Here is a 27,107-nt window from a genome sequence, read left to right as displayed (position 1 = left end):
ATAGAGCGATTGTTTTGCTTTCTTTCTTTCTTTTCTAGGGTCTATTTCTTAACTTTCTTCTCTAACTCTCTTTCCAATGGGCTTTCTTTTCCCAACACTATCACGACTCTTTCTCACTTTCCTTACTTCTTTTATTTCTATCTCTCTTAAAGCTCAAAAAATGAAGGGGTACAACAAATGTAATAAGATATATGTGGTGTGTATTACTGTAACTTATTGTACTTCTAATAAAAATAAAATAAATAAATAAATAAATAAAGTAAATATTTAAAAAAATGAAAGGAAAAAAAAGAATTCTATGTTATCCCGCTTTCTCATCAGTTCCCTATACACCAAAGGTAATTTATAGAGAGCTAATTAATCCACAAACACTCACATCTTTGGGATGGGGGAGGAAACTTGAGCACCCAGAGGAAACCCACGTGGTCATATGGAAAACCTGCAAACTCCAAACAGAGAGCACCCGAAGATAGGATCGAACCTGGGTGTGCCACTAAACACTGGGATCTAAATGTTGGACCTGGGGCTTAAACCTATCACAGCACAAAAAGGTAATCAATGGACTCACCACCCATTGCCCAAATGTGATCATGTAGTATTTACTTTATTTTATCTCAGAGCTGGTTTCTTATATATGTCCAAACAGTTAATAATACAATTCAGCAATGTGAACATAGAATATAGAACAGGAACCGGTCATTCAGTCCAAAATGTTCAGCTCCAAGACATGATGCCAAGATAAACTAATCTCATCTACTTGCACATGATCCACAATTCTCCATTCCCTATCTGTCCATATGTCCATCTAAAAACCTCTTAAATGCCACTCTCATATCCGCCAATACTACAATGTCTGGTAGCATGGTCTAGATACCCATCACCCTCCTTGTAAAAAACTTGCCTCGCACATCTCCTTTAAACTTTACCCCTCTCACCTTAAAGCTAGGTTCTCTAGTCTTTGACATTTCTACCATAGGAAAAATGTTTTGAGTATCAATCATTGGTATTCAAGTAACAGTGTGGTGGTACTTGAATCAATTAGGTAACAGAGGATCTCAGCATTCTATGTTCTTATACATTTAGTTTACTATTTGCTGGGCAGTAAGGTGTAACATTACTGTTTTATATTTTTATATTCAAAGGAAGCTAAGCCCATTTTGTTCTTTCTTTCCTGCTTTGTGTCATCTGCAAATTTGCTAATGTTACTTTTAATCCCTTCACCTAAATCATTAATGTATATTGTAAATAGCTGCGGTCCCAGCACCAAGCCTTGTGGTACCTCACTAGTCACTGCCTATCATTCTGAAAGGGACCCGTTAATCCCTACTCTTTGGTTCCTGTCTGCCAACCAATTTTCTATCCATGTCGGTACCCTGCCATCAATACCATGTGCTCAAATTTTGCGCTCTAATCTCCTATATGGGACCTTTTCGAAGGCCTTATCGAAGGCCTTCGTAAATCCATGCTGACTCGGACCGACCCTGTTACTGCTATCCAAATGTGTTGCAATTTCATCTTTTATAATTGACTCCAGCGTCATCCCGACCACCGATGTCAGGCTAACTGGTCTATAATTCCCTGTTTTCTCTCTCCCTCCTTCCTTAAAAAGTGGGATAACATTAGCCACCCTCCAATCCACAGGAACTGATCCTGAATCTATAGAACATTGGAAAATGATCACCAATGCTTCCACGATTTCTAGAGCCACTTCCTTAAGTACCCTGGGATACAGACCATCAGGCCGTGGGGATTTATCAGCCTTCAGTCCCATCAGTCTACCCAACACCATTTCCTGCCTAATGTGGATTTCCTTCAGTTCCTCCATCACCCTAGGTCCTCTGGCCACTAGTAATTAGAAACATAGAAAATAGGTGCAGGAGGAGGCCATTCGGCCCTTCGAGCCAGCACCGCCATTCATTGTCATCATGGTTGATCATGGCCATGTGTCTACCTTAGTGAAGACGGATCCAAAGTACCCGTTCAACTCGTCTGCCATTTCCTTGTTCTCCATAATAAATTCACCTTTCTGACTTCAAGGGACCCAAATTTATCTTAAGTAATATTTTCCTCTTCACATACCTAAAGAAGCTTTTACTATCCTCCTTTATATTTTTGGCTAGCTTACCATCGTACCTCATCTTTTCTCCCCATATTTCCTTTTTAGTTATCTTCTGTTGCTCTTTAAAAGTTTCCCAATCCTCGGGCTTCCCACTCATCTTTGCTATGTTATACTTCTTCTCTTTTATTTTTATACTGTCATTGACTTCCCTTGTCAGTCGCGGTCGCCTCTTACTCCCCTTAGAACCGTTCTTCCTCTTTGGAATGAACTGACCCTGCACCTTCTGTATTATTCCCAGAAATACCTGCCATTGTTGTTCCACTGTCATCCCTGCTAGGGTTTCTTTCCAGTCAACTTTGGTCAGCTCCTCCCTCATGCCTTCCTAGTCCCCTTTGCTCAACTGTAATACTGAAGGGCCTGAGCCACGATACGACTTTACCGAAGAGCTCTCCCGAGTTTAAATAAAAATCAAACTCATGGTAAGTACATAGAATGTACGTAGCGGGTACATTGGTGCTCGGGACGTCTCTTAGCGGCTCGTAACGCTAACGGCAGTTACTTGGGAAATGCGGCAAGCTCGTGAAGTTTTTTCAACATGTTGAAAAATGTCCACGAGAGCCCCGAGTACCTACGAGCGGCTATTACCGTAATTCTACGAGTTCGAATCGGGGAAACTAGGGAGAACTCTTGAATTACCTCGTACAGTGGGACAGGCCCTTGACACTTCTGATTTTCCCTTCTCCCTCTCAAATTGTAGATTAATACTTATCATATTATGGTCACTACCTCTTAATGACTATTTCAAGAGAGAGTTAGATTTAACTCTTAGGGTAAGGGAATCAAGGGATATGGAGAAAAAACCGTAACGGGGTACTGATTTTGGATGATCAGCTATGATTATATTGAATGGCGGTGCTGGCTCGAAGGGCCGAATGGCCTGATCCTGCACCTATATTCTATGTTTCTATGTTTCTGTGTTTCTATGTTTCCCTTGAGTTCCCTTATCAAATCAGGTTAATTACACAACACTAAATCCACAATTGTCTTCTCCCTGGTAGGCTCCAGCACAAGCTGCTCTAAGAATCCATCTCGGAGGCACGCCAAAAACTCCCTTTCTTGGGGTCCAGTACCAACCTGATTTTGCCACTAGGGGCGCCGCATTGACGGCAGCCTCTGCCTACAGCCTGTTTGTCTTTTCAATCTTTTTTTTATTTTTAGTTAGTTTAAAGTCTGTTTTTGAGGGAAACTTTAACTTTTCTATGTGGGGGAGGGGAGCAGGGTAAGGGGGAAACTGTTTCCCAGTCCGAGTTGCGTCCTCGCCCCCATCCTCGCGGCCTACCAGCTGGATCGGAGCGGCCTTTCCTGCCGGGGACCGGGAACCGGACCAGAGCTACAACAGCGGCTGCGCAGCGCTGAATTCACCGCGGAGCGGGCGATGCATACCTTGATCACCGTTTGGAGCTCCGGAGCTTTGGGCCGCTGCTCCAACATCGTGGAGCTGCGGTTTGGGAGAGCTTCCAACGCGGGCGGCGCTGACCGTCATCGCAAAGTCCTGGGGCCCTTTGCTGAGGACCGCCAGTGTTGCATCTCCGCCCAGCGCGGCCTGCTGACTTTGGGAGCCGCGGACCAGAGGAGGTGGCCGACTCTGATGTCTAGGCCGCAGAGGATGTCCACCAGCCCCGATGTCGGACTTACATCACCCCGGCAAGTGGGCCTTAACATCGGGCCGCCCGTAGCGGCGACAGCGGATGGCTCGGGGAGGCCCCGACCACGGGTGAACATTGGGGAACATTAGAGGAAGATGACTGACTTTGGTGCCTTCCTTCACAGTGGGAAACTTTGATTCTGCTCTGTGGGGATGTTTTTATGTTGAACTCTATCGTGTGTTGTGTTCTTTATTTTTATTGTATGGCTGTATGGTTATCACATTTCACTGTGCCATCTGGCACATGTGACAAATATATGTATCTTGTATCTTGTATTTTCCCAGTCTACCTGCATGTTGAAATCTCCCATAACCACCGTAATATTACCTTTGCGACATGCCAAATTTAACTCTTGATTCAACTTGCACCCAATATCCAGGCTACTGTTTGGGGGCCTGTAGATAACTCCCATAAGGGTCTTTTTACCCTTACAATTCCTCAGTTCTATCAATATTGCCTCTGCATCTCCTGATTCTATGTCACCCCTTGCAAGGGATTGAATTTCATTCCTTACCAACAGAGCTACCGCACTACCTCTGCCTCCTGTCTATCTTTTTGATAGGCCATATACCTCTGAATATTCAGTTCCCAGCCCTGGTCCTCTTGCAACCGTTCCCATCCCTGGTCCTCTTGCAGCCATGTCTCTGTAAATCCCTCAACATCATACTTGTCAATTTTTAACTTATTCTTCGTGATTAAAAAAAACATCTTTGAAAAACATATTTGAAACATCTTTCAATTCTGAAACGGAGGCATGTTACATGAAAATTGCAAATGTAATGAAATTGAATACTTTCAGTTCCTTTCCAATATTGATAATACTGATGACACAGCTTTCCAATTCTATAAATTCATTGATGCATCACGTAGCGATGTTACAAAACTTACCTTCAACGGCGCTGCAGTTCTGCCACTGGCAATGTGCGCGACCTTGGCGCCTTTGAGGGGGGCGGGCTGGATTAAAATCCAGTTTTCTACTGCCTGTCGGCTGCGGATTTCCTCGGGCTGCTAGCTGCTGAAGAAAAATCGATCCGACTTCCGTTCCCGATTTTTTTTTTTTTTAATCGCGAGACAATTTAATAATTAGATTAAAATAAAAAGCGACTTCTAATGCCCTCAACGCCTACAACGTGACGGATCGCAAGAATGGGACAAAACAAAGGGTAAGTCGTGTATTTCACAATGGCAGGCAATGACTAGTGGGGCTAGTAAGAACTAGCAAGGCTAGTGGGGCTAGTAAGAACTAGCAAGGCTCAGTTCTGGGACCCCAGCTATTTACGATATATATTAATGATTTGGACGAGGGAATTGAATGCAACATCTCCAAGTTTGCGGATGACACAAAGCTGTTAACACGGGCAGTGTTAGCTGTGAGGATGATGCTAGGAGGCTGCAAGGTGACTTGGATAGGCTGGGTGAGTGGGCAAATGCATGGCAGATGCAGTACAATGTGGATAAATGTGAGGTTATCCACTTTGGTGACAAAAACAGTAAAGTAGATTATTATCTGAATGGTGGTCGATTAGGAAAGGGGGAGATGCAACGAGACCTGGGTGTCATGGTACACCAGTCATTAAAAGTAGGCATGCAGGTGCAGCAGGCAGTGAAGAAGGCGAATGGTATGTTAGCATTCATAGCAAAAGGATTTGAGTATAGGAGCAGGGAGGTGCTACTGCAGTTGTACAGGGTCTTGGTGAGACCACAACTGGAGTATTGCGTACAGTTTTGGTCTCCTAATCTGAGGAAAGACATTCTTGCCATAGAGGGAGTACAGAGAAGGTTCACCAGGCTGATTCCTGGGATGTCAGGACTTTCATATGAAGAAAGACTGGATAGACTCGGTTTGTACTCGCTAGAATTTAGAAGATTGAGGGGGGATCTTATAGAAACTTACAAAATTCTTAAGGGGTTGGACAGGCTAGATGCAGGAAGATTGTTCCCGATGTTGGGGAAGTCCAGAACAAGGGGTCACAGTTTAAGGATAAGGGGGAAATCATTTAGGACCGAGATGAGGAAAACTTTTTTCACACAGAGAGTGGTGAATCTCTGGAATTCTCTCCCGCAGAAGGTAGTTGAGGCCAGTTCATTGGCTATATTTAAGAGGGAGTTAGATGTGGCCCTTGTGGCTAAAGGGATCAGTGGGTATGGAGAGAAGGCAGGTTCAGGATACTGAGTTGGATGATCAGCCATGATCATATTGAATGGCGGTGCAGGCTCGAAGGGCCGAATGGCCTACTCCTGCACCTATTTTCTATGTTTACATATAAACTTGCTTCTTGGGATGGCTTTAATCTAATTTTACATTGCGAAAATGTGATTTGGGCCCCATACGAACCGGCAGTGTTTTTCCTGCCAATATGGAGTTCAAATTCACCGCAAATGCAACGTTCCAATCGATCGCGTTCCAGAAAAACCCACTCGCAAGATAATTTAAATGCTCTTTTTTTTGGACAATCATGTCAAAAGAGCATCTAAATCGTCTATATTTTGTGTAATTGTCGATCTATAGTCAATATTTTTATACTAAATATCAGTTTTAGTCCCATGTATTGTGCAAAAAAATAATTATTTTAATTATATTGTGGATGTTTCTAGATTAATTTATGGGAATTAAACATTAAATTCCTTCCATCTGGCACATAAATTCATGTGATATTGAGATTAAAAAAATCATGTTATATTGTGAACTCTTGTGTGAATGGGATTAGTTTGTTATTTGGATACTTAGACTATTTAAAAAATATATCCTTTTCTTAAGAAATTGAATCTACAGGACATTCTTAATGGGAAAGTAGTGGGCAGAAAGGCATGTCATGTGTGGTTTGAAGAGCAAAAACTTGTAGTTTACAAAGCCAAAATTGAAAAGTTGAGGAAATACAAGGTGTACAGAGTTGCTTATTGGTTATAATCTGAGGAGTATGATGATGCTACTGATTATGATATGCCAATGTACCAGCTAGCAACTGATCTTCTCCATAAAGACTTGGTCTATTGCTGGAAATTGTAATTTATTTACCTATCTGTTACGGACCTACAGCATATTATACAATAATATTAAAGTTCTGATCTTGAGAATATCACATTTTTAAATTTTCAAGGCAGTCTGGGTGTTTATTATTATTTCCGTCACAACGGTCAATTTTGGAATTAGCTACAATTAGGTAATTAACTAATTATATGCTTTAATTTCAGGTCATCCAAGTAAGATGTTTTATATTTGTTTCAGAATGCTTAAATCTATAATAACTGAAAATTTATTTAAGTTCTCGATTTTTAAGAAAGTTTTGGGCTTTTGACTGTCCTCGATCATAGCTTTTGTGTTAAGTCAATGGAAAAGCAATAGGGAACAAGATGCTAATTTCCGAGTATGAAAATGGCCATAACTTTTTAAATACTGAAGATATGAAAGTGAATTAGGTGTCAAATCAAACTTCTTTTTATGCTTTATATGATGAGATAAATTGCAGACTTGATTTTTTAAATCTCAAAATTTTGTAACATTGCTACATCATGAACAATGCCATAAATGTCCTGCTGATGATATATCATGATCCCACAATGCTCATGTGTAAAACTTCAACTTGTATGGTTTATTTTGCAACAACTGGACATTGTTCAGCCACCATTGCAGAAGAATGACAAATATTTGATAAAGTATTTATTATTAAATTGCACTCTGGATAGTATTCCTTATTCAGCCAAAACTCCAAAGGAAGGAACACCTTTCAAAACTCAGCTTGATTTTTCTGCAAAGGTTTTATTCTATTGGCTTTTTCTTAATTGCTCAAAGCAGAGAAAATACAAAAGACATTTCTAGGACACTGGATTTCCAGAGGCAGCTTCAGTAGTTTGAAGTGACATCTCCAGAGATATATTTTTATTCATTTGGTGGATCATTGGGTTTTTTCTCATCTTGAGAGTCTGTTTCTAGGAAATCCCAATCACAGTTGTAAACTATCATGATCATAAGTGATAGGAATAGAATTAGGTCTTTCAGCCCATCAAGACTACTCTGCCATTCAATCATGGCTGATCTATCTCTCCCCCTAACCCCATTCTCCTGCCTTGTCCCCATAACCTCCGACGCCTGCACTAGTTGAGAATCTATCTATCTCTATTTTAAATGTATCCACTGACTTTGCCTCCACAGCCTTCTGTGGCAAAGAATTCCACAGATTTATCACCCTCTGACTAAATAAATTCTTCTTCATCTCCTTCCTAAAATAACGTCCTTTAATTCTGAGATCTCTAGTCCTAGACTCTCCAACTATCCACAGCTCCAACACTGTAATATTTGCCTAGCAATCTGTAAGATGATAACGGAGAAATGTATTATTAAATTGTTCTTTGAATAGTACCGTTGAGCAGAAGGAGGAATATAACTTGTAGGAGTAGAGTTTATCTACAGAATAAATGGGAGGTTGTTCAATTTATATCACCATCACTCCAGAACCAGGGTCAACGCAACCTATCCAGCTCCAGTATGCACTTTCACTGCATGGCACAATGGCGCAGCTAATAGTGCAGATGCCATACAGCTCCAGTGACCCGGGCTCAATCCTGAATTCCAGTGCTAACTGTGTGGAATTTGCATTTTCTCTGATTTTGTTCTTTAATCTAAAGACATGCAATTTAATGGGTTAGTTGGCTACTATATATTGTCCCAAATTAGTTAGAATGGCCAAGTGATCACCTCATTCACTCAAGCATACTCAAGCATGGACCTCAAAGCAAAACACCAACAAGGATCCTCCACTAATTTGGAAATGTGGGCCATTTCTTATTTCTGAATCACCTTTAAGGCAGACCTTGGTGAAGAAATACACAATCACCTCCAGCATGTCGGTACGGCTTGAACTGTCTGAAGAACAGATTGTTGAATCTCAAGACCTCAAACCTGGCACAAAAATTTGTGAAACTGTTTGGAAATAGCTGATGTATTTTATCGTTAACCTGCCAATCTACACAAATTGTAGAAATAAGCATTTGATTATTATAACGACCTACATAATGCTTAATTGATTCAGTCTTAGCTGTTCTCATGCTTAAATAGCCCAACCATACCTGATATCTTCAGCGGTTATTTTATCCCACAAAATGTGAAGATAAATGAAACTTAATTAATTACTCCATTTAATCAATGTAAGTGAAAGTCATTAAAACAGGAATCTTTTCAATTTGCGAGAAGGAATGGCTGTCCGTGTAGTTTTGTTCAACAGCTTTAAATAGAAAACAGCAAGTTGAATCATTTATAGTTGGCATTCTCTGTGCCATTTACTTAAGAAAATATTTCAGCCTTTGTTAATTTAATGAGATGCTGAATAAATACATAAGCTGTAGCCACTGATGAGAAGATTAAAATTTGTTTATATGAAATGAAGATAGCTATATTCTGGTTTGCAATCATCAGTTAAAATATAATAGTAAATAATCAGATATTGTCTGTAAAGTCTTTGGATTAAATAGAAGGAGCACATCAACTAAAACAGAATACAAAGCTGCACCATCAGTTCTAATACTGGACATACAAAATAATGGGTTAAGGTATTTTCATGTGAAAATAGACAATAGGTGTAGGAGTAGGCCATTCGGCCCTTCGAGCCAGCACCACTATTCAATGTGATAATGGCTGATCATTCCCAATCAGTACCCCATTCCTGCCTTCTCCCCATATCCCCTGACTCTGCTATCTTTAAGAGCCCTATCTAGCTCTCTCTTGAAAGTATCCAGAGAACCGGCCTCCTCCGCCCTCTGAGGCAGAGAATTCCACAGACTCACAACTCTCTGTGTGAAAATGTGTTTCCTCATCTCCGTTCTAAATGGCTTACCCCTTATTCTTAAACTGTGGCCCCTGGTTCTGGACTCCCCCAACATCGGGAACATGTTTCCTGCCTCCAACGTATCCAAACCCTTTATAATTTTATATGGTTTAATAAGATCCCCTCTCATCCTAAATTCCAGAGTATACAAGCCCAGCCACTCCATTCTCTCAGCATATGACAGACCCGCCATCTCGGGAATTAACCTTGTAAACCTTTGCTGCACTCCCTCAATAGCAAAAATGTCATTCCTCAAATTAGGGGACCAAAACTGCACACGTTACTCCAGGTGTGGTCTCACTAGGGCCCTGTACAACTGCAGAAGGACCTTTTTGCTCCTATACTCAACTCCTCGTGTTATGAAGGCCAACATGCCATTCGCTTTATTTACTGCCAGCTGTACCTGCATGCTTACTTTCATTGACTGATGAACAAGGACCCCCAGATCCTGTTGTACTTCCCCTTTTCCCAACTTGACACCATTTAGATAATAATCTGCCTTCCTGTTTTTGCTACCAAAGTGGATAACCTCACATTTATTCACATTAAACTGCATCTGCCATGCATCTGCCCACTCACCCAACCTGTCCAAGTCACCCTGCATTCTCATAGCATCCTCCTCACATTTCACACTGCCACCCAGCTTTGTGTCAACTGCAAATTTTGTTAATGTTACTTAGAATCTCTTCGTCTAAATCATTGATGTATATTGTAAATAGCTGCGGTCCCAGCACCGAGCCTTGCGGTACCCCACTAGTCACTGCCTGCCACTCTAAAAGGGACCCGTCAACCCCTACTCTTTGTTTCCTGTCTGCCAACCAATTTTTTATCCATGTCAGCACTCTACCCCCAATACCATGTGCCCTAATTTTGCCCACTAATCTCCTATGTGGGACCTTATCAACTGCTTTCTGAAAGTCCAGGTACACTACATCCACTTGCTCTCCCTTGTCCATTTTCCTAGTAACATCCTCAAAAGATTCCAGACGATTAATCAAACATGATTTCCCCTACGTAAATCCATGCTGACTCGGACCGATCCTGTTACTGCTATCCAAATGTGCCGCTATTTCATCTTTTATGATTGACTCCAGCATCTTCCCCACCACCGATGTCAGGCTAACTGGTCTATAATTCCCTGTTTTTCTCTCCCGCCTTTCTTAAAAGTGGGATAACATTAGCTTCCCACCAATCCACAGGGAGCGATCCTGAATCTATAGAACATTGGAAAATGATCACCACTGCGTTCACAATTTCGAGAGCCACTTCCTTAAGTACCCTGGGATGCAGACCATCAGGCCCTGGGGATTTATTAGCCTTCAGTCCCATCAGTCTACCCAACACCATTTCCTGCCTGATGTGGATTTCCTTCACTTCCTCCGTCACCCCAGATCCTCTGGCCACTAGTATATCAGGAACATAGTTTGTATCCTCCTAAGTGAAGACAGATCCAAAGTACCTGTTCAACTCATCTGCCATTTCCTTGTTCCCCATAATAAATTCACCCTTTTCAGTCTTCAAGGGTCCAACTTTGGTCTTAACTATTTTTTCCTCTTTACTTACCTAAAGAAGCTTTTACCATCCTCCTTTATATTCTTGGCTAGCTTACCTTCGTACCTCAACTTTTCTCCCCGTATTGCCTTTTTAGTTATCTTCTGTTGGGTAATCTTCTTTGAACATTACCCAATCCTCTTGCTTTCCGCTCATCTTTGCTAAGTTGTACTTTATTTTTATACTGTCCCTGACGTCCCTTGTCAGCCACGGTTGCCGCTTACTACCCTTTGGAATCTTTCTTCCTCTTTGGAATGAACTGATCCTGCACCTTCTGTAATATTCCCAGAAATAACTGTCATTGTCATCCCTGTTAGGATATCTTTCCAGTCAACTTTGGCCAGCTCCTCCCTCATGGCTCCATAGTCCCCTTTGTTCAACTCTACTGACAGCTCCGATTTACCCTTCTCCCTCTCAATTTGTAGATTAAAACTTACCATATTATGGTCACTATCACCTAATGGCTCCTTAACCTCACATTCCCTTATCAAATCCGGTTCATTACCCAACACTAAATCCAGAATTGCCTTCTCCCTGGTTGGCACCTTTACAAGCTGCTCTAAGAATCCATCACGGAGACACTTCACAAACTCCCTTTCTTGGGGTCCAATACCAACCTGATTTTCCCAGCCTACCTACATGTTGAAATCTCTCATAACAACAGTAGCATTACCTTTATGACATAGCAATGTTAACTCCTGATTCAACTTGCACCCTATATCCAGGCAACTGTTCGGGGGCCTGTAGATAAGTCCCATTAGGGTATTTTTACCCTTACAATTCCTTAGTTCTATCCATACTGACTCCACATCTCCTGTTTCAATGTCACCTTGCAAGGGACTGAATTTCATTCCTCACCAACAGAGCTACCCCACCCCCTCTGCCCACATGTCTGTCTTTTCGATAGGAGGTATACCCTTGAATATTCAGTTCCCAGCCCTGTCCTTCTTGCAGCCATGTTTCTGTAATTCCCACAACATCATACTTGCCAAATTCTAACTGAGCCTCAAGCTCATCCACTTTATTTATTATACTTCGCCCATTCATATACAACACTTTGACTTTGGTATTCACCTCCCCTCTCACACTGCTCGCAAATGGCCCTGTCTTTACTCTCTTATCCCTTCTCGAACTTTCTTTCCCATTAATTCGGGAGTCTTTTGTAACTTTTCCTGTACGCACTTCCCCTTTATACTCCCAATTTACCAAACCCTCCCCCTCCACTATTTAGGCTACTTCACCCTTATTTAGGGTTTAAAATATATACCAAACTGGAGTCACAAGTGTAGACTAGTGCATGTTCCTTTAACATAGTGACCTCACCACTACTAACCACTCCCCATGTCACCAGTATAATTGTAACCTCCCCACCTCTAGATCGCTCTCTAGCTCCGGTGACAGACCATGGACAGCTAGGGCAGTAATGTGTATGAGCAGTGTGAACAGTAATAAAACAGTAGTGAAGACATAGTGCGTTTTGACACGTCTTTACAACAAGTAACAAGAATTCCCTTGTGAAGCCCAAAAGGGCAAAGACCCAACCAGATAAGATCTCTTTCTGTTCATAGAAGCCTTGTTATTAGTGTCAATAAAAGCACCAACCAAACATCATCTTATTCCTGCCATATATATACAGTGTTATTGACAGCGTAAATATGGAAGCGTACTTGCAGAATTTGAGTTCAATTTCTGAACTATAAGTGCACCATTTAGTATTGAAGAGGAATTTCAAAGTGTTTAATGTAAAGGAAATTTTGCAAATGTTCCTTTAATTTATGCTGGAATTAAATGTATACATTCAGGTACACTTTGCCCACAATTTTATCAGTATCAATCATCACCATTGGTAAGTCTATCTGCCTATCTGTCTGTCTATCACCATTGGAAATGCAGATCTAGAATAATTATTCCATATAAATAAAAATCGTGTTTATCCATATGAATACTAAATGCGCAGTCAGCCCCAAGGCTGTTGAAACAGTTAAAGGACTTTAAATTCTACATGCCTTACAGTGCAAGTACTTCTCAACTGGTGAACAGTTGGTGCCCATTTTCTTTCCAGCCACGTCTGCTGGATATTGTATTCCTCGGCCTTCTCGCATTTAAGTACAAAATAGTTCTGAGTCTGCATGGGTTCCGATATCAGAAGGGTTCAGCTATTACCATTACATGCCAGTACCAAAGTAATTTGATCCATATAAATGAAAGAAAACACCATCCCAGAAACAGTAGATTTTTAAATGGTTCAGCAAAAAGCACAGGGGGTGGGGGGGGGGGGGGGTCACCATCTTTTTACAGTGAAATTTGCACTTTTGTTCTGTCCATGTGAGAGGATAGGACATTTATAATTCAGAATCTTTGGAAGGTAAAGTATTATTCTAAACTAGACAAAAATGCTGCAGAAACTCAGTGGGTGCGGCAGCATCTATGGAGCGAAGGAAATAGGCAACGTTTTGGGGCCGAAACCCTTCTTCAGACTGATTATTCTATTATTCTAAACTACTCTCACATGTTCAAGACTTTCAAAGATAAATGAGTAACGAATTGGCTGCAAGAGAAAAATAGAAACAGATTTGAAATGATCCTCAAAGATTGAGTTGTAACAATGTACTTTCAAAATAAAACTGAGAATGGTGGGTAGATTGTTGTGGCACTGGTAATGGTGGATGTGTGGTTGTGATGACATTATTTTTTTTGTGAAAGCATGGGTTCATGTAATGAATATGGTTGTTTTCTAATGATGGTGACTTTATGGTTATTATACTTTTGTGACAATTACACCAATGGTTATGTTTTTATTGACAGTGTCATAGAATAGTAAGATTAAACGAGAACTTACCAGTTTGAAGTTTGATCTGTATTTTATGAGGAGTTACGATGAGGGATTACGTGAAGAAGCCCGCCACGACGCATGCGTGCCATTCTTCAAAGCAGCGGTGTGAAATCACAGATAACTGTAATGACTAAACATAGTAAGATTAGAGAAGAGATACCTGTTAAGTATATGATCAAGGGTGGGAGCGGAGGGCACGTAATCCCTCATCGTAACTCCTCATAAAACACAGATCAAACTTCAAACTGGTAAGTTCTCGTTTAATCTTACTATTTTACTTCGGAGTCACGTGAGTGACTACGTGAAGATTTTAAAGCTCTGTGATTTCATGCCGTGGAAACGAGTCCATGCATCACGTCTGCCTTGATGACTGTAGGAGGAATTGCGTTAACATAATTTGGACATGAATTCGACATTGAAATCATAAAATTTATTAACACAAAATTATAACCCCTTTTTATGGGTTTAAATTAATTTACAGAACTTAAAATAGTTTCTGCAAACGCTCCAGGTTTCATTACTGGTTTGTTGTAAAATAATTGGAATGTTTTTTCCCCAGACCATCCTGCTGCCTTGAGGATTTGGTCCATTGGTACATCCAACTGTATCGCTGCCGATGTTGCTGCAGCCCTGGTGGAATGAAATTTTAAAATATTAGTATCCACCCCAGCCTGTGTTAGCACCTGTTTCAGCCATCTTGAGATGGTCTGAACCGTCACTCTTTTGTGTGGTTGCTTGTGGCTGACCAAAAAGTGCCTTCTCATTGCCTCTTAGGATTTTTGTTTTCTCCATGTATAACGACAGATGTCTTACTATACACAGACGGTCATCTGTTGGGTATGACCTAAATTGTATATTGAGGCCTGCTGATCCCTGTCTGTTCTGCTTTAATAACTCATAGATATGAAACGTAATATTTTCTGTTGAGGAAGTCATGTTGTCCAGCCTTAGTTTATGCAGTGACTGTACCCTCTGTGCCGTGACCAATGCCATTAGCATGACTGTTTTTAATGTCAGCCTGTGTAGGGACAGAGCTGTTGCTGGAGACCAATTCCTGAGCATCTTCAGGACAATACTTACATCCCATATTTGGGAGTACCTGGTTCTTGGGGGATTAGTATTAAAAATTCCCCTCATAAGTTTTGTTACCAGTGGGTGAGTCCCAACAGTGTAACGCTCTGTCCCCTGCCATAGGTAAGTCGATAGGGCACTTCTGGCGCAGTTGATGGCACTGTAACTGAGCCCCTCATCATAGTGGAGGCCTGCCAGATATTCCAGAACAGACGGGATGTTCATGTCTCTGTAGGTGATGTTGTTTTTATGGCAGTACATCTCCCACTTCCTGATATAGACCAGATACTGTTTTTTGGTTGACTGTCTTTGGGCCGCCGAGATCATGTTCACTGTTCGGTCCATCAGTCCCAGTTGTAGTAGAGGTGTTTTTAAACTCTACAAATTAATAAGTTCAAATGTTTATGGCATGGGTGGCTATCCCTTGTTATGGGATGTAGCAATAAATCTGGTCTATGTGGGATGGTGATACATGGTTCTAATACCATGTTTAATACTACTGGGAACCATGGTTGAGTAGGCCAATCGGGTACTACCAAAATACCAGACGCAGAGTCTTGTTGTATTTTCCTTAATACCCGACTGATGAGGCAGAAAGGAGGGAATGCGTAAATAAACAATTTCTCCCAATGCAGCGAAAATGCATCTGTCGCCGCTGCCCCAGGGTCTGGCTCCCATGAAACATAATTTGATAACTGGTGATTAAGTCTGGATGCGAATAGATCGATATCTGGTGTTCCATATTTTGCTGTAATATCAGCAAATATCTTTATTTATTTATTTATCTATTTATTTATTTATTTATTTATTTTTTAGTTCAACATCCATTCGGTGTTTTCATTAAATTTGTGTGACCTGGTGTCTGCCACTAAATTTAGTCTTCCTGGTAGGTAAGTGGCTGATATCCAAATATCTCTCTGGATACACCATTGCCAAATTGTATTAGCCAGATTGTCACATGATGTCGATTTGTTTCCACCCATGTGGTTAATGTATGCTACCACGGTGGTATTGTCTATCTGTAGTCTAACATGCTGGTGATATGACCCAGTACAATATGACTTTAGGCCATGGAATGCACCCAACATTTCCAGGTAGTTTATGCCCAGTGTGAGTAATAATGATGCCTCCTGAGCAGTCCATCTACCTCCACAGCTGGTGATGGTATTGGTGGCTCCCCACCCATGTGCACTGGCATCAGTTTGTAGTACCATGGAAGGGTTACTGACAATGATTGGATTGGAACAAAGCCAGATGTTATCTATCCACCATTTTAGTTCCATTTTAGCTTTGATTGGTAGTTTCATAGGTCTGTCAAAGTGACCTGCATTAATTTAGAGTGCTTGTATTTTTACTCTCTGTAAGTTTTGGTAATGTAGAGGTCCACATTGTGTGGCTGGAAAGGCAGCCACCATTTTGCCAATTACTTTTGCTACCAATCTGATGGATGGTTTGTTGATGTCAATGAGGTTATTGCAAGCCTCTATTAAATCTCTAGCCTTTCCCTTGGGCAGAGTCACCGACATGTGAACTGAGTCAATGGTGAACCCCAAATAGTCCATAGTAGTGGAAGGCGTTAGTTTAGATTTAACTGGATGGATAATAAATCCCAGTTTTTCAAATAACTGTTTTGTGGCTGTTACAGTTTGTTTGGCCAATTCCAAAGTTTTGCCCACAATGAGTATGTCATCTAAATATGCCATGACCATGTGTTTACGTTTCCGTAGAAACGCTAGGGCTGGTTTCAACATTTTTGTGAACAGCCTGGGGCTGATGATAACCCATTTGGCAGTGCTTTATACTGCCAGAGTTGCCCATCCAGTTGAATTTTAAGTAACATCTGTGGTCAGCTCGTATAGGCACTGAATAGTAAGCATCTTTTAAATCGATGCTGGCCATGAAGTAACCTTTGGAAATTAATTGTTTAGCAGTAACAAAGGTTTCCATTTTGAAGTGAATATATTGTACAAATGTATTCAATTTTGTCAGATCTATGATGATGCGACAACCACCATCTTTTTTTGTTTTTGGTAAATGTATTGGACACGAATTCTAATGGTTCGTGTTGAGTTTTCTCAATTACACCTTTTACGTAAAGCCGCTCCAGTTCAGCTTGCGCTTTTGATTTTTCTTTATCAGAAAGCACGAACATTCGGTTCGGTATATGTTGAACTGGAGGGCTGTACTTGTGTATAAACTCTATTGTATATCCCTGAATACTGCTTAAGATGTAAGTATTGGTTGTTAACATGCTCCATGCATTCAGAAAAGAGTGTAATCTCCCCCCAACCTCCATGCTCCATGTATTTTGTAGGGAACCAGACCCACCTACCTCCATAGTTACCAGTGGCAGGTTTACTTCTTTTTGTAGGTTCTTCGCTGCTGTTGTTGCGCTGGTGTCTGGATTTTCGGTTTGGTTGGCGTTGGAGGTCCCCGCATCTTCCAAGAAGGCCGGCCTGGGCCATGGCCTAAAAAAGACTCATGTTTTGAGTACCGGGCCTTCGAGCTTTCACCAGTTCTGCTGGTGGGTGCGTAGGGGTGCTGTCTTTGGCTGTAGTGGGTTTTTGTTGGAGTCCCTTTTATTAGTCCAGTAGGTTCTCTCGTTCCTGCACCCCTTGCACACTTGTCTTTCCTTCTGCGGACCCCTCTTCCAGGTCAGCCCAGAACTGACCCGCAGTGCTCCCCTCTGATGAGGTAGAAGCACTGTGCAGCCCTTCAAGAGGTACTGCTGTGGGTTTATCATAGGGCCCACAGTGACCCGACTCCATCTCCCGGAGTCTGTCACGTTGGAGCAAATGCTCCACACACCGCTCCATCCGGCTCCAGTGCTCTCGGTCGCTGGCCGCCCGCGGTTGTTCAAAGTCGGACTCCTCTGAGTCCACGACCTTGTTTGTTTTTGTGTCTAGCCTTACCACCCGGCAGCGTGGATCTGACCGGTGCGGAGGCGACATCGGGCACAGCTGATCCCACTATCGGTGATCCGAGTGCCGCTGGCTGCTGCTGGCTGCCCGCTGCTCCGCGGTCCTCCCTCACCAGCTTTGTCTTCTCCACCTGTAATCAGCATGGGAAAACACAAAAAGACCGCAGTTCTTACCTGCAGGTCCTGGTTTAAATTGTCGCTACGGGGGAACGTCGTTCCACCCCGCCTCCTGCCGTTATCGACTTGTCAAAAGTCGACGGCCCCATTCTGAATAGTCTCCCGCCCGGCCGTGGTGTTCTGGCTGGCGCGGGATCAGAAATCGGCACAGCTGATCCCTTACGGGGCTTGTGCCTTCAGCTGCTGCTGGCTCCCGCAACTTCGCGGTCCTCCCCAGCCAGCTTCACTCATAGCACTTGTGGACACTATTTTGTCCAGCTTCCCCCCCTGTGTAAAACAGCGCGGGGACAAACACTACCGCAGAATAAATCACTTACCTGCTGGTCGCGGTTTCAAACTTACACTTACGTGAAGTGCCGTCCCTTCTACCTCCCGAGAGAATTCACCTCCGTTATCCTTACAGCCGTACAGCCAAAGACAGACTTCATAAAGAAATGTGTGGAGGACTGCATCCCTACAAAAACCTTCCGAGTGTTTCCCAATCAGAAACCTTGGATGAACTTTGAGATCCGCACTCTCCTGAAGTCCAGACACAGGGCATTCACCTCCGATGATACAGTGGCCTACATGAAGACCAGATATGACCTTGGTAAGGCCATCAAAAAGGCCAAAAGGGACTTCTGCTCCAAACTGGAAGACGAGACAGATGTTCGGCAGCTGTGGCAGGGTCTGAATGCAATCACCTCCTACAAGGCAAAACCAGGAGGCAGCTCGAATGCCGGTGTAACATCACTCCCTGACGAGCTCAATGCGTTTTACGCACGCTTTGACAGGGAGAATACTGATGTGCCTTCCCGATCCCCCATTCGCTGCGATGGCATTTCAGTCTCAGTCACAGAGGCCGATGTCAGGAAATCCTTCAGAGGGGTGAACCCCCGAAAAGCACCTGGTCCTGATGGTATACCCGGTCGTGTTCTAAAAACCTGTGCGGACCAACTGGCGGGAGTTTTTACGGACATTTTCAACCTCTCACTTCTGAGGTCTGAGGTCCCCACCTGCTTTAAAAGGGCATCAATTATACCGGTGCCCAAGAAGAGTAAGGTGACATGCCTCAATGACTATCGACCAGTGGCACTAACGCCGGTGGTGATGAAGTGCTTTGAGAGGTTGATCATGGAGCAAATCAACTCCTACATCGACAAAAACCTGGACCCACTGCAGTTCGCGTACCGCCACAACAGATCAACGGTGGATGCGATCTCGCTGGCCCTCCACTCCGCACTGGACCATTTGGACAACAAAAACTCATATGTCAGGCTGTTATTCATTGATTACAGCTCGGCATTTAACACAATCATCCCCTCCAAACTGGTTACCAAACTCGCAGAACTGGGTCTCTGCGCATCCCTCTGCAACTGGATCCTTGACTTCCTCGTCCACAGACCACAGTCTGTTCGTATTGGTGGAAATGTGTCAGCCTCAATAACAATCAGCACGGGAGCACCTCAAGGCTGCGTGCTCAGCCCCCTGCTGTACTCACTCTATACCCATGACTGCGTAGCGAACCACAGTGCGAACTCCATCATCAAGTTCGCTGACGACACCACTATTGTGGGGCGTATCACTGATGGGGATGAGTCAGAGTACAGAAGAGAGATCGAGCAACTGTCCATATGGTGCCAGCGCAATAACCTGGCCCTCAACACCAGCAAAACCAAGGAACTGATTGTGGACTTTGGAAGGAGTAGGAGGGGGACCCACAGCCCCATTTATATCAACGGGTCGATGGTTGAAAGGGTCAAGAGCTTCAAATTCCTGGGCGTGCACATCTCTGAAGATCTTTCCTGGTCCGAGAACACTAATGCAATCATCAAAAAAGCACATCAGCACCTCTACTTCCTGAGAAGATTACGGAGAGTCGGATTGTCAAGGAAGACTCTCTCTAACTTCTACAGGTGCACAGTCGAGAGCATGCTGACCGGTTGCATCGTGGCTTGGTTCGGCAATTTGAGCGCCCTGGAAAGGAAAAGACTACAAAAAGTAGTAAACACTGCCCAGTCCATCATCGGCTCTGACCTTCCTTCCATCGAGGGGATTTATCGCAGTCGCTGCCTCAAAAAGGCTGGCAGTATCATCAAAGACCCACACCATCCTGGCCACACACTCATCTCCCTGCTACCTTCAGGTAGAAGGTACAGGAGCCTGAAGACTGCAACAACCAGGTTCAGGAATAGTTACTTCCCCTCAGCCATCAGGCTATTAAACCTGGCTCGGACAAAACTCTGATTATTACCAACCACTTTCTGTTATTTGCACTATCAGTTTATTTATTCATGTGTGTATATATTTATATCATGGTATATGGACACATTTATCTGTTTTTGTAGTAAATGCCTACTATTTTCTGTGTGCTTAAGCAAAGCAAGAATTTCATTGTCCTATACAGGGACACATGACAATAAACTCACTTGAACTTGAACTTGAATTTGAACCGCTGCGGGAGAACGCTCCACCCCGCCTGTCGTTTCGCAAGCGTGAAAGCGATATGACACGCATGCGTCGTGGCGGGCTTCTTCACGTAGTCACTCACGTGACTCCGAAGTAAAATCATTGAGTTGAACAGCACTGAAACCACCATGTCCACCCCTGACCTTTTTGCGCATCCATGCTAATCCCATTTGTCCGAATTAGTTCTATATCCTATGTTTTATCTATTGAAGTTCCTGACAAAATACCTCTTAAAAATAGTTATTGTATTTGACTCTACCACCTTCTCTGGCAGTGAGCTACAGATATCCCTCACATCTCATTGAAAACACTGTCATCTCACGGTAAACCTATGCCCTCTTGTTTTTGATACAATGTTTTTGATATCATGCAAAAGGGATTCTAGGTATTTACCTTGTCCAATTACCTCTATTGGGTCCAGTAAACCAGTATGGCCAACCCAATCTCTTCCTATTGGTGTAATCCTCCAAACCAGGCTACATTGTGACAAGTCTCCTCAGCATTCTCTCCAGCACCACCGCATCTTTCCAATAGTGTGGTGATTCAAAGTGTACACGGGCAGCCACAGTGGCGCAGCGGTAGAGTTGCTGTCTTACAGAGTTTGCAGCGCCGGAGACCTGAGTTTGATCCCGACTACGGGTGCTGCCTGCTCGGAGATTGTACGTTCTCCCCCGTGACCACGCGTGCGTTTTCTCCGAGATCTTCGGTTTCCTCCCACACTGCAAAGACGTACAGGTACGTAGGTTGGTCAATGTGTAAATTGTCCCTAGTGTGTGTAGGATAGTGTTAATGCGCAGTGATCGCTGGTCCGTGCGGGCCAAAGGGCCTGTTTCCACGCTGTATCTCTAAATAAACTAAACTGAAAACTATAAACTCGAGTGGTTGCATGGTAAAATGGTTTGGTGACAGTTACAGAGGTGGTTATGTTGGGAGACAGTGGATGTGGTTATTCCCCCTTCCTCTCTTGTTCCACCTCGCGACTCTACCAGCAACAGCAAAATGACAGTAAGAGACAGCCAGTGAGATCAGGGAAACGGCTTTGTCAGCCGTCAATGTTTCTTCTGAGCAGGGCTTGTTTGCTGAGCATGATCTACCTCAGCATGAAGAATTAATCACACTAGTTCTTGGCAGTGCCAGCTGGGCATTGGTGCAAGGCAGCTTGAATATATGTCAGAGTTCAGCCAACACTGCTTGCTACTGACCACAAAATCTCATGCTTAAGCATCCAAGGCAAATACTGTTCTAGAGTTATTTAACGATACCTTTGTTGGGTAGGACAATGGGGAGGGGGTTATCCTTTTCTTGCACAGTCCCTATGGATAAAGGATGACTTGCTTCCACTCTCATTCGGTGGGTTATGAGGTAGCAGATGAGTTCACAGCTCGGGATAGGAGGTGGCTTCAGGGGGAATTCCAGCTTGTCCCAATTGTGACTGGAAACATCACTTTCAAAATTTGCAGACAATTTAAAAGATAATCTCAAGGCACCATTGCATCTCCAGTACTACTTTAACCTGAGGGATGGAAATCTCATCCAACAACCAACCTGCAAAATCTAATTTAGCAGGATTGGCCTTGAAATCCGAGTGTCATGATCAGCAGGTCTATTTGGAGGTAGAGGGAGTTAGATGTGGCCCTTGTGGCTAAAGGGATCAGGGGGTATGGAGAGAAGGCAGGTACAGGATACTGAGTTGGATGATCAGCCATGATCATATTGAATGGCGGTGCAGGCTCGAAGGGCCGAATGGCCTACTCCTGCACCTATTTTCTATGTTTCTATGTTTACAGTCATCTACACTAATTATGCTCCAGGATCTATGTGCAACTTTTATGATTAGTGGATTATAAAAACCTTCCAAAATCTGGATATGGCTTTATTGATTACCAGTCAGGCTAAGAATTTTCAGCTGACCAGCTGTACAATTTTTGGCTCCTTTTTCTCAACAGAGAGAGAAGAGCAGAAGCAGCAGCAGTAGTATTGGCAGACAGCTCAACCAGCAGGGGACTGTTGTGAGTACACAGCACGCGCGATAAACTGCTAGAAGGAAACCTTAAACAGGCCTCAGAGTGTGTGGGCAAAGAGTTGTTCTTCTGGTAAATCTGGACACTGCACTTCACCACCTGTGTGGTGTAATTATTCCAATGGTTATAGTGAGACTCAACCCTTAAAATACCTCTGAGCCTGTCTTTGGCAGTACAGTGTGCACTTAAACTGTAGGCAAAGATTTCCCACCCAAAAGTGAATGACATTGAAAAATTAGAAAAAAGATTCGTATCTCTACCTGGAAAAAGAACAAATCACTGGAAATAACGATCGATGTTGATATGGGCTGTAAAAATATCGGTGGTTATTTCTGGATTTTACTTCGGAGTCACGTGAGTGATTCCGTGAAGAACCCGTTCAGCACGCATGCGCGGCATTACGTCCAGCAGAGCAACAGCGGCACAGCGGGAGTCGGGCTCTCCCGCTATGGAGGTGAAAGAACGGACCGTCAGGTAAGCTGACGTCGGTTTCCTTCACAGGGAGCCTTCTGCTGTCCGGCAGAGAAGAAAGGCTCTGCAACAAACCTGTCCCCCGCTCGACTCCACGGAGGAGCCTTCCATCGGGGGGGCAGCAACGGAACAGACCTGTCCCCGCTCGACTCCACGGAGGAGCGTTTTCCATCGCGGGGGCAGCATCAAGGCGGTAGGACCGCTAACCCAGCGCTCCGCTATCCCGACACCGCGCCGAGCCCAGCCCGCTAGCGCCTCAGCAGCGGGCTGGATGTACAAGCCAAGGAAGAGGCGTTCCGGCCGGTGGCTCCGACTTATCGGACGGGGACGTCTCTCCACCCAGGCGGGGGAGAGACAGCCGCCTGAGCCGCATGGAGCGGCTCTTGGAGCAGGAGCTCCAGCGCGGTGCACCCCAGGAGGGGCGCTCTCGCAGAGGGGGGGTCAGGCACTCCCTCCACAGTGCCTTGTGCACTGTCCATTGCTTCCTCCTTTCCAGAGGATAGCTTTGGTGACCAGGACTGGGCTGGTCAAGAACAGGGGCAATGGCTGAAGATCTCGGGAGTATGCAAGGGGTGCAGGAACAGGAAGAGCTGCTAGGTGTGGTGGACAGCTACGTGGAAACCCCACGTGCAGGAGGCCGTTAAAAGCCTGACGACAGCCATCACATCGTTTTTTCTCCTCGTTCCATGGACAAATACGGAGATGACCACAACCTTCGTAAACAAGTCATAAGACCTACCATAAAATCCTACATTGCGGGGTTGTGCATACCCCAGCCACTGAGCCAGACCCACTGCTCTTTGGGTAAAAAACCTCACAAAGCATATGAAGGACATGCAAGAGGTTTTACAAAACTTTCGGCTCATGAGGGCAGGGCCGGGACGAGTAACCAAAAACAGTAATTCCTACGCAGCAGCACCCCATCGCATCCATCAGTCAACGTCTACCATGTCGGACTGATGAAAGCTCGGGGTCCGTATCTAACACCGAAAGTCTTCTTTAGACCAGGGCCCAGAGCGGACCCCATGGAAAATGTGCCACCCCCCAGCGTCACTGCCACGTCAGACGACGTGCAACACTCGTTGGACCGGCAGGAAACAGAAGAATACCCATAACCATGGAGGTAGGTGGGTCTAGTTCCTACCAGTATATAGAGTAATACTAACATAGAAACATAGAAACATAGAAATTAGGTGCAGGAGTAGGCCATTCGGCCCTTCGAGCCTGCACCGCCATTCAATATGATCATGGCTGATCATCCAACTCAGTATCCCGTACCTGCCTTCTCTCCATACCCTCTGATCCCCTTAGCCACAAGGGCCACATCTAACTCCCTCTTAAATATAGCAAATGAACTGGCCTCGACTACCCTCTGTGGCAGAGAGTTCCAGAGATTCACCACTCTCTGTGTGAAAAAAGTTCTTCTCATCTCGGTTTTAAAGGATTTCCCCCTTATCCTTAAGCTGTGACCCCTTGTCCTGGACTTCCCCAACATCGGGAGCAATCTTCCTGCATCTAGCCTGTCCAACCCCTTAAGAATTTTGTAAGTTTCTATAAGATCCCCTCTCAATCTCCTAAATTCTAGAGAGTATAAACCAAGTCTATCCAGTCTTTCTTCATAAGACAGTCCTGACATCCCAGGAATCAGTCTGGTGAACCTTCTCTGCACTCCCTCTATGGCAATAATGTCCTTCCTTAACACATGGGAGTCTATCATGAGTGATCAGTATATACTCAATGGCATTAGTGAATACAATTCATACTAGAAAAATTGCCACCAGGTCAACATTCACCCCAGAGGGTATTTTTTCCCCTCTCCGTTAAAGAAACAAGAGGGACAAGCTGAACTGGTGAGAATAATTACAAAGGGTATCATGGGAAAACCTGAACCCTTGCAATTCGTATCAAATATATTCACTAAACCCAAAAAAGATGGTGGATGTCGCATCATCATCGACTTAACTTCACTAAATATGTTTGTTAAGTATATACATTTCAAAATGGAACCGGTTGTTACTGCCAAACAACTAAATTCCAAAGGATACTTCATGGCAAGCATTCATCTTAAAGATGTTTACTATTTAGTACCATTCACAAGGATCATCGCAGATACCTGAAATTTACCTGGATGGGGCAGCTATAGCAGTTTAAAGCGTTACTCAATGGGCTCAGATCAGCCCAAGAGTGTCACCCAGACACTAAAACCAGCTCTGGCAATATTCAGAAGACAAAAACATATTGTCATGGCATATCTTGATGATATCCTAAATGGTAGGCAAGACCATGAATTTGACTATGTTAGCTGTTCAGCTACCAAACAGTTATTCGAAACCCTGGGATTGTCTTACATCCATATAAATCTAAGTTGAAGCCATCCTCTATCATGGACTACTTGGGCTTCACAATTAATTCAGTCTACGTGACTGTAACATTGCCAAGAGACAACATAGTTGAATTGGCACAATCATGCAACAATTTAATGGTCAACAAACTACCAACTACTCGACAAGTAACAGAGTAATTGGGGGAAATGGTAGCAGCATTTCCGGCTACATAATTCGGACCTTTGTACCAAAAACGACATACAGGTCATTATTGATCGTTTCACGAAGTTACCCACTGAAGTAATATCAGAACGACAGTGGTGGGCAAAAAACGTTTGACATAGTTTCAGCCTATTATTATCACTAAACCTACGTCAGTTATCCAAACAGATGCCAGTACTCAAGACTGGGGAGCAACTAGCTGTATATCCAGCACAAGTAGTAGATGGACTAACCCAGAATCATCGTTACCACTTACACTGGGCATTAATTATCTAGAGATGTTTGGGTGACTTTTATGGTTTAAAAGCATATGCATAAATATGCATCACTTGCATGTACGGTTATAAATAGATAATACTACGGTGGTGGCCTACATTAACCATATGGGCGGCATAAAATCGGTATCATGCGACAAGTTGGTCAACACAATTTGGCAATGGTGTGTCCAAAGACATATTTGGCTATCAGTAACTTACCTGCCAGGTAAGTTAAATACAGTGGCAGACACCAGGTCACATAAATTTAATGACAACATCGAATAGATGTTAAAAACCCAAAAAAATTTCACAAAAGTTATCAAGCAATATGGCACGCCAGATATCGATTTATTTGCATCAAGGCTACATCACCAGGTACCTATGTATGTCGCTTGGGAACCAGACCCTGATGCAGCAGCGGTAGATGCGTTCGCGCTGGATTGGGGAAATTCTTCTTCTATGCATTTCCTCCCTTCTGCCTCATCAGTCGGGGACTACGCACAGTACAAATGGACTCTGCTTCAGGTATTTTGATAGTACCCGACTGGCCTACACAGCCATGGTTCCCAATACTCCATGACATGGTTGTTGAAACTCCAATGGTATTCCCCAGTGACCCAGAGTTATTAACACCCAGTGTCGGGCACAAGCCACCCGTGCCATGAAAAAATCAAACTCCTGGGTTGCAGATTCTGCACAAACCACTTCTGGGACTGGGATTATCATAACAAACAGTCGACACCATGTCAGCATCCCTCCGAACATCCACTGAAAAACAGCACTTGTCCAGCATCAAAAAATGGGAGAAGTACTGCTTGGATACAGGGACTACCTACTCAACCGCTACAGTTACCAACGTACTGGAATTCCTGGTGAACCTTCACCACGATGAAGGACTTCAGCTACAGAGCCATCAACACAGCTAAAATTGTCCTGCCTGTCTATTTCAAAACCAGCTCCAGGACAACAGGCCATGGGGTCCCACCAGCTGGTGGTCAAACTAATGAAGGGTATTTACAACTCTAAACCCCTAGACCAAGGTACACCCATATATGGGATGTCAGTGTGGTCCTGACATACCTCAGGGGATGCCAACCAGCCAGATCTCTCAACCTGAAACCATCTATGCTCAAAACACTCATGTTGATGGGTCAAATTCACTTGTAGCTGCACAGAGGGCCCAGTCACTACACGTATTGCGACTGGACACCATGCTCACAGCTCCAGA

The sequence above is a fragment of the Amblyraja radiata genome, chromosome 11, assembly GCF_010909765.2.
Source record: "Amblyraja radiata isolate CabotCenter1 chromosome 11, sAmbRad1.1.pri, whole genome shotgun sequence".
Classification (NCBI taxonomy): domain Eukaryota; kingdom Metazoa; phylum Chordata; class Chondrichthyes; order Rajiformes; family Rajidae; genus Amblyraja; species Amblyraja radiata.
Note: the sequence above shows the minus strand (reverse complement) of the source record.